Source organism: Nicotiana attenuata, unplaced genomic scaffold (genome assembly GCF_001879085.1).
Source record: "Nicotiana attenuata strain UT unplaced genomic scaffold, NIATTr2, whole genome shotgun sequence".
Classification (NCBI taxonomy): domain Eukaryota; kingdom Viridiplantae; phylum Streptophyta; class Magnoliopsida; order Solanales; family Solanaceae; genus Nicotiana; species Nicotiana attenuata.
The window spans coordinates 55,868-67,039 of record NW_017670797.1 but is presented as its reverse complement, the minus strand read 5'-3'; the positions used below and the strand labels follow the sequence as shown (position 1 = coordinate 67,039).

Genomic DNA, 11,172 nt, shown 5'->3' with positions numbered 1-11,172 from the left:
TAATTAACTGTGGAAGCACTACTTTGAGACATGGTTAATTAATATGTATTTCCATTTTAATTTATAACTCTTAAATTTAAGTTTATCACTTTGGCGTAAAAATTGGATACGAATAAATTCTTTTCTATTTGGCCTGCTAGTCAAATAAAACTTAAACAGTTCAATGCCAAATAAAACTTAAAACATTGTTTTGAACTTCTTCACAAATCACAGGTGTTACCCGGTAGTCAAACTTGTGTAATTTTGTCTTTCTATTTTCCCAACACAAGGTAATTAAACAATACTTTCTTCGGTTCACTTTAATTGTATTTGATTTTTTCGTATATTAAGAAGGAATCAATTTATTTTTTCCCAAAGTTGTCCTTGGAATAATGAGCCTATGAGTATTTGTTATATTTCAATGAACAAATTAAGGTTAATATAGTCAATTTCATTGTTAATTAATGCTAAAAGGTGAATTCCTTAATGTGTCAAAACAACCAAAAAATCAAGGGGTATTATTACTTTTAGCCCACGCCAGAAATTATTTACATTTGGTAGCCGAAAAAGTGTATAAATTTATATAATTTTTGTATATAACATACAATATATATATATATATATATATATATACAAAAAAAATATACAAAAAAAAAAAAATTCGGCTATTATTTTGAGAGCGGCTATAGAATGTTATTTTCTCAAAAATCAATTAAAGTGGACGGGAGGGAATAGAAATCAGTTCTGTCACGCAACAACACTGTAATTCTCACCCAAATTGAATGATCAGAACTGAAAATCACACTTCATGGACAATCTAATTAATACTCTCCTACACAAAATCTATAAAACTCTGCTAATTACTTACCACCAGCTAACAAAGAAAATGGCAGCCAAGAAACTAATAGCACTAGTAATAGCTTTTTTTGCACTTGTATTGGCAATTCAAAGGCCAAGCAATGCATTGAAAATACTTGAAGATCCAATCTGCGAAGAAGTGAATGATTGTTTTGAGTATTGCGAAGATTTTATAGATGGGATTGCGCGATATGCAACCCGAGAGTGTTGTGACAATTTACTTATATTGAATGGCAGGGTGAAATATGTGGACAATGGAGTTCGTAGGTATTGTTATTGCATTGAAGATTTCACTAATAGCCATTACCATCCTCCTTATCTTCAGAATCGGATTGGAGATCTTACTGCGATTTGTGGTATTCATCGTAGTTTTCCCATTTCAGAACACATGGATTGCTCTAAGTAATTTCACTTGCTCTCCTTTATATATTTCTCTCTTATCCATTTTTCTTTATTTTGTTTCACTTTTGTTGTATGTTCCTTTGGGTATTTTCGTAGTAACTAACGAATATGATTTTTGTCTTTCAAAATTTGGTGCTTGCAGGCTTTAGCAAGAGCTTTGAGGAAGTTGTTCGTTCGACTCTGATGCTATATCAATTAGAATATCATTTATTTTCTTTCCTTTTCCTCAACTTTAATTGGAAGTATAATGATATGCGTAAATGACAGTACATTAGTTATGTTACGCGGCGCCTTCCTGAGATTCCTTGGAAGGGCGACGTAAGGCTAGGCAACTGATGTCAGTGCAGTTGCTGTCCGCCAACTGAGGTCCCCTCCGTACGCTAGACGAGATTGTCAGTGCCGTACGGGAAAACCAATGTCAAGAGCAATTGAGAGAACCGAAGTGAGAATTCAGAATGAAAGAAAGCTTGATTGCATTAATGAAAGCTATTACAGAAAAGCAACGCGGTGTCGAGGGGGAGAGACACCAGTACAGAGAATTGCTTGCTTGCTAGAAAGTTTTGATTGCTTGATCCCCCCTAATAGTCTTAAAAAAAATAATCCAAAGTTACAAGACTAGACTTGACTAAGCTAGAGAAACATAATGGAAGTACATGAAATAAAACTACTCTATATTTACAATGAAAATGACTTAGTTTTCTATAAGGCAGCAGCAGGTCCGTTGTCAGCAGCAGTGTCTTTGGCATCACGGTCTGCGCGCGCGGCGTTGTCTGCGCGCGCGGCGCTGTTGGCTTCTGCCTGTGACTTGGCGCTCGCGAGGGATATCGGTGGGGCGACAGAGGCACCTGCGCGCTTGTCACTTGGCGCGGCCAAGACCACGGGGCCGTCCGTGGCGCTAGGCATTGGGAGGTTCGCTAGGACGCCACGGGGCGCGCCCAAGGGGTCATGGGGCATGGCTGGAAAGCCGCCCATGACAGTTATTATTCACCATGTTATGGCACTGCGTTATAATACGTATATATCTTGTATGTTAACGAGGAGCGAAGCTATATGTGGTCAAGGGTGATCAACTAAACATCTTTTGCTGAAATATGTTATATACAGGGTCAATATGTTATTAATAAATAAATAAAAAATAAACTCTAAATACCTTTGCAAAGTCCACCGGCAAAGATTATTTAAAATTTGAATATTCTTATTGAATTTTTTGATTTCGCCTTTATTGCTAACCACAAAACACCTGAAAAGCTACCTTTTGATAGGTACAAAATGCATTCAACTCCGCGACACTATTAATATATATATATATATATATATATATATATATATATATATATATATATATATATATATATATATATATATATATATATATATGAGAAAGAAGAGAGGTTTAACAAAGAGTAATATTTTTATTTTTTATATAATCAGAAACATGAATGGATTTGCTAAATATGTAGAACAGCCATTCAGCAAATGATTCATTGCCAAAAATAGGCAAGTTGAATATATATTATAACTAGAATATCAGCACTTGCATATCCATATAATTATTCAAACTCTATTTCATTGTCACAATTAGGGGTATACAAAGGAAACCGATAAATCATACCAACTCGATAATCCGAATCAAATCGAGAAAAAAAACCCGACTACGGTTTGGTTTAATTTGGTTTGGTGTTGGAAAAAAAAACCTGACCATAATTGGTTTGGTTTGGTTTTAACTAAAGAAAGTAAAACCGAAACCAAACCAACCCGACATTGCATATATAGAAGTTTTAGATATATTTAATATATAAATATACTTATTGTGATGTAACTTATAAAGATTTATTAAACTTTTTCATAATTTTATCTTTTAAGGTATTATTTCAAGGTTGGACTTAGAACTTTTGAATGTTCCAATAAGTTTTATAGCCATTAATATTAGTAACTTAAATAATGCTAACAAANGGGCTAGGGAAAAGAAAAGTGCAACATAGTCGAGACAAACCAAGGAAAATTTACATAAGAAATAAGCTTTAAACCAGTAGTTCAAGTACTTCAGCAACCGATCCACCAACGACAGAGAAGAGAGGGATTGAGAGAAAACTGAATATCTATTTTTGTTTTGCAATAATTTAGATAAAAATGCATAATCTATTTTTATTTTTTCTTTAGCGTTTAGTCATGTAATTAATACTTCCTTATTAATCTACTTATTTTAGCATGACTTAGTACTTTTAGATTATGTTTATTTTTATTATGGCTTTTTAATTAGCAATATCTATATTACATAATCTTATTGTCTTTATTGTTGAATATTCTAGGATAATGTCATGACACATCTCATATTTTGTATTATATTCTTGTAAAAATACCTTATATAGTTGTATTTTACTAGGATTAAAGAAATATTTTGAGCACAAGTTATATGTTTTGTTCTACGAAGATTTTATCGGGAAAAACCCCAAAAAACCCCGAAAAACCCGAGATAAATCGAGATTGAAAAATCCGAGTTTTATTGGTTTGGTTTGGTCTTTATATTTAATAACCCGACACAATTGATTTGGTTTGATTTGGTAATTGCAAAATCCGAACCAACCCGACCTATGTACATCCCTACTCACAACTATTTTAGCGTTGACAACAAATTCAAAATGCATTATGCATGCATGAAAGTAGGTGGAAAATTATCACAAAAAATAAATAGACATGTCCCCATCCTGGAATTTTTAATCAAACTAGGCGTTTATCAAAACTATATGTTTAAAAATAGACAAATCGCCGGGAGCCAAAGAGACAGGTTAAGTGTAAAAGTTTGTTCAATTATACAACCAAATGTTTTATGCAAGACTATGGTCTATGTATATGATATTTCTATTATATAGAGAAGGGAAGATGGTCGACCAAGGGTATAATTGGTATTTCAAGTTAACCTATTGCTTAAGTGAAGAACACGTGTTAAAAGCCTCCCTTACCTTCCTCCGTCTTCCACCGTCAAACAAAATACAGAGATACTGGTGTGTTCCATTCCTGACGTTTCCTATGATTCATGAATTTCCTCTCAGGTTTATTCTTCTCTTTCTCCATTTAAATTTATTTAGATTTGTTTATTTCATGAATTTCCATCTCATCTAAGACCATATGAATGGAAACTGCATCTCATTCTTACTTCTCTTTTATTACTTAGCTGCTCTGTCGTCTATTCTATCTCCCAACCATCTTGCTATGAGAACCTTTTTATTGATTGATTTCAAACTGGGTTGAATTGCCAGGGAAATTGGTGCGCTGCATATTAGAGGGGCTAAACTCCTTCTACTCCAACACTGGCGAGGACTCAATTCATTATTTACTCAGTAATTTCTAATTATCTATACGTAATTCTTTATATACTTCAAAAACTTATCCACATTTATCTTATCACTTAATGAGTTACAATTGCTTAATTCATTTTGTTACGAAATAATCGAGTCAAAGCAATTTTCTATTTTCCCTTTAGCAGGTTAGGTCATGGTTAAATGGGTATTTTTAATCTTTTAATGTTGGGTTGAAAAAGAAATATAAAAAATAATATTTAATATGTTCTAAAAGTGAAGAGTGACTTTTGAGTTACAATTGACAAAATATAATGATATTCCCGTTGCAAAAACAAAGTAAAGTGACTCTCATCAATTTCTTTCAATGACTCTATGAGAAATGAACTCGGGATTTAATGATGGTTTTAACATTTTCTAATTTGTTACAGTAATAGTTTAAACTATACCCTTTTCGGGTAATGCTGGATCAAAGGAGTACAACTTTCGATCAATATGTTCTTTGTTTTATGAATGCTATCACATTTTATTTTTGATGTGTTATTTCTGAATTTTAAAGTAGCATCATTTGCCCTTTTTATTTTTCTATTTTCTTCTCGAACATAAAAAATAAGTTTGATAGATGAATGAGCTCATATTTTGGAGAGTTAGCATTTAGTTGATTTACTTAACATAATATGTGAGATTTCGTATTTGCGATCTAGCCTTCGCATTTGCGAGCCAGGCTTGCGAAGCCTGCAGGCCTGGGCACACCAACAAATTTTCTGCAATTTTCCAAGTTCCAAATGCACCCCGTGGCCTATCCAAAACTCACCCGAACCCTCGGGGCTCCGAACCAAGTATACACACTAACTCAATAACATCATACAAACTTATCCGTGCGATCAAATTGGCAAAATAACATCATAAACATCGAATTAAACCTTAAAATCCATGAATTCTTTCAAACTTCTTAAAACATCAAATTTTCCAATTTAGGTCCGAATCACATCAAACGACATCCGTTTTTCACCAAATTTTACAGAAATGTCCTAAATCATATATAAGACCTGTACCGGGCGCCGGAACAAAAATACGGGCCCGATACCATCATGTTCTAATCAAATTTCATTTCAAATTTCCTTAAACAATTTCTTTTAAAAATTCATTTCTCGGGCTTGGGACCTCGGAATTCGATTCCGGGATGCCCAAGTCCCGTATTTTCCTACGGACCCTCCCGGACAGTCAAATCACGGGTCTGGGTCCGTTTATCCAAATTGTTGACCTCAGTCAAATTAATTCATTTATTAGCCAAATTTTATCATTTTTCATAGATTTTTATATTTAAGCTTTCCGGCTACGCGCCCGGAATGCGCACGCAAATCGAGGTGACTCTAAATGAGGTTTTCAAGGCCTCGGAAGCACAGAATTTAATTCAAAAGCAAGTGATGACCTTTTGGGTCATCACATTCTCGACCTCTAAAACAACCGTTCGTCCTCGAACGGACATAAGAAGGAAGTACCTGAGTCGGGAAAAAGATGGGGATAACGGCTCCGCATATTGGACTCGGACTCCCAGGTCGATGCCTCAGCAGGCTGACCTCTCCACTGGACACGAACAGAAGGGAAACTCTTCAACCTCAACTGACGAACCTGCCGGTCTAGAATAGCTGCCGGCTCCTCCTCATAAGATAAGTCCATTTCCAACTGGACAGTGCTGAAATCTAACACGTGGGAGGGATCGCCGTGATACCTCCGAAGCATGGACACATGAAACACTGGATGCATGGCTGCTAAGTTCGGTGGTAATGCAAGCCTATAAGCCACCTCTCCCACTCGATCAAGGATCTCAAACGGACCAATATACCTAGGTCTAAGCTTGCCTTTCTTCCCAAATCTCATCATGCCCTTCATAGGCGACACTCGAAGCAATACCCGCTCACCGACCATGAAAGCCAAATCTCGAACCTTGCGGTCGGCATAACTCTTTTGCCTGGACTGAGCTGAACGAAGCCTATCCTGAATGATCCTGACCTTATCCAAGGCATCCTGAACCAGATCCGTACCCAACAACCGAGCCTCCCCCGGATCATACCATCCAACCGCAGACCGACACCGCCTACCATATAAAGCCTCATAAGGAGCCATCTGAATACTCGACTGGTAGATGTTGTTGTAGGCAAACTCCGCTAAAGGCAAAAACTGATCGCACAAGCCTCCAAAGTCTATAACACAAGCTCGGAGCATAACCTCCAAGATCTGAATAGTCCGCTCGGACTGCCCGTCCGTCTGGGGATGAAATGCTGTGCTCAACTCAACTCGTGTGCCCAACTCTCGCTGAACTGCTCTCCAGAAACATGAGGTAAACTGCTTACCTCGGTCCGAAATGATAGACACGGGCACACCATGAAGGCGAACAATCTCCCGGATATAGATCTCAGCTAACCTCTCAGAAGAATAGGATACTGCCACAGGAATGAAATGTGCTGACTTGGTCAGCCTATCAACAATGACCCATACTGCGTCGAACTTCTTCCGAGTCTGCGGGAGTCCAGTAGCGAAGTCCATAGTGATCCGCTCCCACTTCCACTCAGGAAGCTCAATCCTCTGAAATAAACCACCGGGCCTCTGATGCTCGTACTTGACCTGCTGACAATTCAAACACCGAGCCACATATGCAACAATATCCTTCTTCATTCTCCGCCACCAATAATGCTGCCGCAAGTCCTGATACATCTTCGCGGTGCCCGGATGAATAGAGTACCGGGAGCTATGGGCCTCCTCTAAAATCAACTCTCGGAGCCCATCCACATTAGGCACACAAACTCGACCCTGCAATCTCAAAACTCCATCATCATCTAAGGTAACCTGCTTGGCACCTCTGCGCTGCACCGTGTCTCTAAGGACACACAAATGGGGATCATCATACTGCCGATCACGGATACGCTCCAATAGCGAAGAACGGGCGACCGTGCAAGCCAACACACGACTGGGCTCAGAAACATCCAGTCTCACGAACTGACTGGCCAAAGCCTGAACATCCAAAGCAAGAGATCTCTCACCGACCGGAATATAAGCAAGACTGCCCATATTGGCTGACTTCCTACTCAATGCATCGGCCACCACATTGGCCTTTCCCGGATAATATAAGATGGTGATATCATAATCTTTCAACAACTCCAACCACCTCCTCTGCCTCAAATTCAACTCCTTTTGCTTGAACAAATACTGAAGACTCTTGTGATCCGTGAACACCTCACATGCCACGCCATACAGATAATGCCTCTAGATCTTCAACGCATGGACTATGGCTGCTAACTCCAAATCATGAACCGGATAGTTCTTCTCATGAATCTTCAACTGCCGCGAAGCATAGGCAATGACCTTGCCATCCTGCATCAACACTGCTCCAAGCCCAACACGAGATGCATCACAATAAAGTGTATAAGGCCCTGAACCTGTGGGCAAAACCAACACCGGTGCCGTAGTCAGAGCTGTCTTGAGCTTTTGAAAGCTCGCCTCACACTCATCCGACCATCTGAACTGGGCACCCTTCTGGGTCAATCTGGTCATCGGGGCTGCAATAGATAAAAACCCCTCCACGAACCGACGATAGTAGCCTGCCAATCCCAAGAAATTTCGAATCTCTATAGCCGATTCTGGTCTAGGCCAGTTCTTGACCGCCTCAATCTTCTATGGGTCCACCTGAATGCCCTCTACTGATACGTCGTGACCCAGAAATGCAACTGAACTACTTGGCATATAACTGACTTATCCCTCAGAGTCTAAAGAACCACTCTAAGGTGCAATTCGTGCTCCTCCTGGCTGCGGGAATATATCAATGTATCATCAATGAAGACTATCACGAACGAGTCCAAATAAGGTCTGAACACTCGGTTCATCAAATCCATAAAAGCTGCTGGGGCATTAGTCAACACGAACGACATCACCAAGAACTCATAATGCTCGTACCGAGTGTGGAAAGCTGTCTTAGGGACATCGGATGCCCTAATCCTCAACTGATGGTAGCCAGATCTCAAGTCAATCTTTGAAAATACCTTGGCACCCTGAAGCCGGTCGAACAAATCATCAATCCTCGGCAGCAGATACTTATTCTTGATTCTAACCTTGTTCAATTGCCGGTAATCAATACACATTCTCCTTGATCCATCCTTCTTCTTAACAAACAACACCGGCGCACCCCAAGGCGAAACACTGGGTCTAATGAAACCCTTCTCAAGCAAGTCTTGCAACTACTCCTTTAACTCTTTCAACTCAGGCGGGGCCATGCGATACGGCGGAATAGAGATGGGCTAAGTGCCCGGAACCAGATCAATGCAAAAGTCGATATCCCTGTCGGGTGGCATACCCTGCAGGTCTGAAAGAAATACCTCAGGAAACTCTCGAACAATGGGCACAGAATCAATAGGAGGGACCTCAGCACTAGAATCGCAAACATAAGCCAAATAAGCCAAACACCCCTTCTCGATCATACGCCGAGCCTTCACATAAGAAATAACACTACGGGTAGAATGACCAGGAGTCCCTCTCCACTCTAGACGAGGCAAACCCGGTATGGATAAGGTCACAGTCTTGGCATGATAGTCCAAGATAGCGTGGTAAGGTGATAACCAGTCCATCCCCAATATAACATCAAAATCGACCATGTCTAGAAGCAACAAATCTACACGAGTCTCAAGGTCGCCAATCACCACAATACAAGAACGATGGACTCGATCTACCACAATACAATCACCCACCGGTGTAGACACATAAACAGGAGCACTCAAAGAATCACTGGGCATGACCAGGTACGGTGCAAAATAAGATGACACATAGGAGTAGGTAGACCCTGAATCAAATAAAACTGAAGCATCTCTGCCACAAACCAGAACCGTACCTATAATAACTACATCTAAAACCTCAACCTCGGGCCTAGGTGGAAGAGCATAACATCGGGGCTGGGCCCCACCACTTTGAACTACGTCTCTAGATCGGCCTGCTGCTGGCTGGCCTCCACCTCCAGCGGTCTGAGCTCCACCTCTAGCACCTCTACCTCCACCTCTAGCACCTCTACCCCCGCCTCTAGCTGGCTGGGCGGCCTGCGGAACACCTGGTGCCTGAACCATCGCACGGGAACCCTGATACGGAGAACTGCTCGAAGCTCGAGGGCAATACCTAGCAATGTGCCTCGTGTCGGCACAAGTAAAACAAGCCCTCGGTTACTGGGGCTGACAACCCTGGAAACTCTGAATCGGTGGTGCACTGATAAGAGCTGGTGGTGCACTGTAGGACTGCTGATCAGAATGCTGCATCTGAGGACCACGACTACCTGAAGCGTCGTGAGAAACCTGAAGTGTTGACTGAAAAGGACTAGGAGGATGGCCTCTACCATATGAATCTCTACCTCCAAACGAGGTACCACTGAATCTGCCTGAATGATGGGGTCTCTTGTCTGCCCCATGACCACCCCCATGTGATAGTACCATCTCAAATCTCCGGGCCATATTGGCCGCCTCCTGGAAGGATATCTCAGTCCCAGTCTCTCTAGCCATCTGGAGATGAATCGGCTGAATGAGTCCATCAATAAACCGTCTCACTCTCTCCCTCTCAGTGGGAAGTAATATAAGAGCATGGCGAGCCAAATCAATGAATCTAGTCTCGTACTGGGTGACAGTCATGGATTCTTACTGAGGCACTCGAACTGCCTCCGATAGGCCTCTCTCTGTGTAATAGGGAGAAACTTCTCCAGAAATAGCCGTGTGAACTGCTCTCAGGTCAAGGCTGGCGATCCTGCTGGTCTAGCTAAGCAATAATCCCTCCACCAAGTCTTGGCGGATCCAGACAAACGAAATGTGGCAAAATCGACCCCATTGGTCTCAACTATCCCCATGTTCCGAAGAACCTCGTGACAGTTGTCCAGATAATCCCGGGGATCCTCAGTAGATGCACCACTGAAAGTAGTAGTGAAGAGCTTGGTGAACCTGTCCAATCTCCACAAAGCATCGGCAGACATAGCTGCACCATCGCCGGTATGAGCTACCACACCCGGCTGAACTGCTCCAACTGGCTGAGCCGCTGGAGTCTGGAACTGAGGAGCTACCTGCTCCGGAGTGCGAGTAGCAGGAGTCTGGGCTCCTCCTCCAGCCTGAGAGACGGCTGGTGCTACAGGAAGTAAACCTGCCTTGGTGACACTCTCCATAAGGCCCACTAGACGGACCAAAGCATCCTGAAGAACTGGGGTAGCAATAAACCCATCTGGGACCTGAACTGGGCCCACCAGAACTGCTGGAGCCGGAACCTCGTCATCAAAGTCAACCCGAGGCTCTGCTGCTGCTCGGGGCTGAGCTCTGCCCCTACCTCGGCCTTTAGCATGGCCTCGGCCTCGCCCTCTGCCCCTCGTGGGAGCTGTTGCTGGGGGCTCGGGCTGGTGATCGGTAGATGAGGAAGCGCGTGTTCTCGCCATCTGCGAAAGAACATAGTAGAAATTCAATTAGCATTGAGAAACAAATCCGCACGACAAGAAAGAACAAATGTGAAGTTTTCCTAACTCTGTAGCCTCTAGGGGATAAATACAGACGTCTCCGTACCGATCCCTCAAACTTTACTAAGCTTGTCCGTGAATTGTGAGACTTATGCAACCTAGAGCTCTGATACC

The 11,172-nt window shown here is 41.5% G+C and overlaps 1 long non-coding RNA gene across 1 annotated transcript; it reads left to right on the top strand.

Moving 5' to 3' along the window:
- The first annotated feature begins 895 nt into the window (after positions 1–895).
- On the top strand, positions 896–1,508 carry LOC109243401. Its single transcript, XR_002070563.1, has 2 exons — positions 896–1,239; positions 1,382–1,508. It is a non-coding gene; the product is annotated as an uncharacterized LOC109243401 (long non-coding RNA).
- Positions 1,509–11,172: the final 9,664 nt, after the last annotated feature.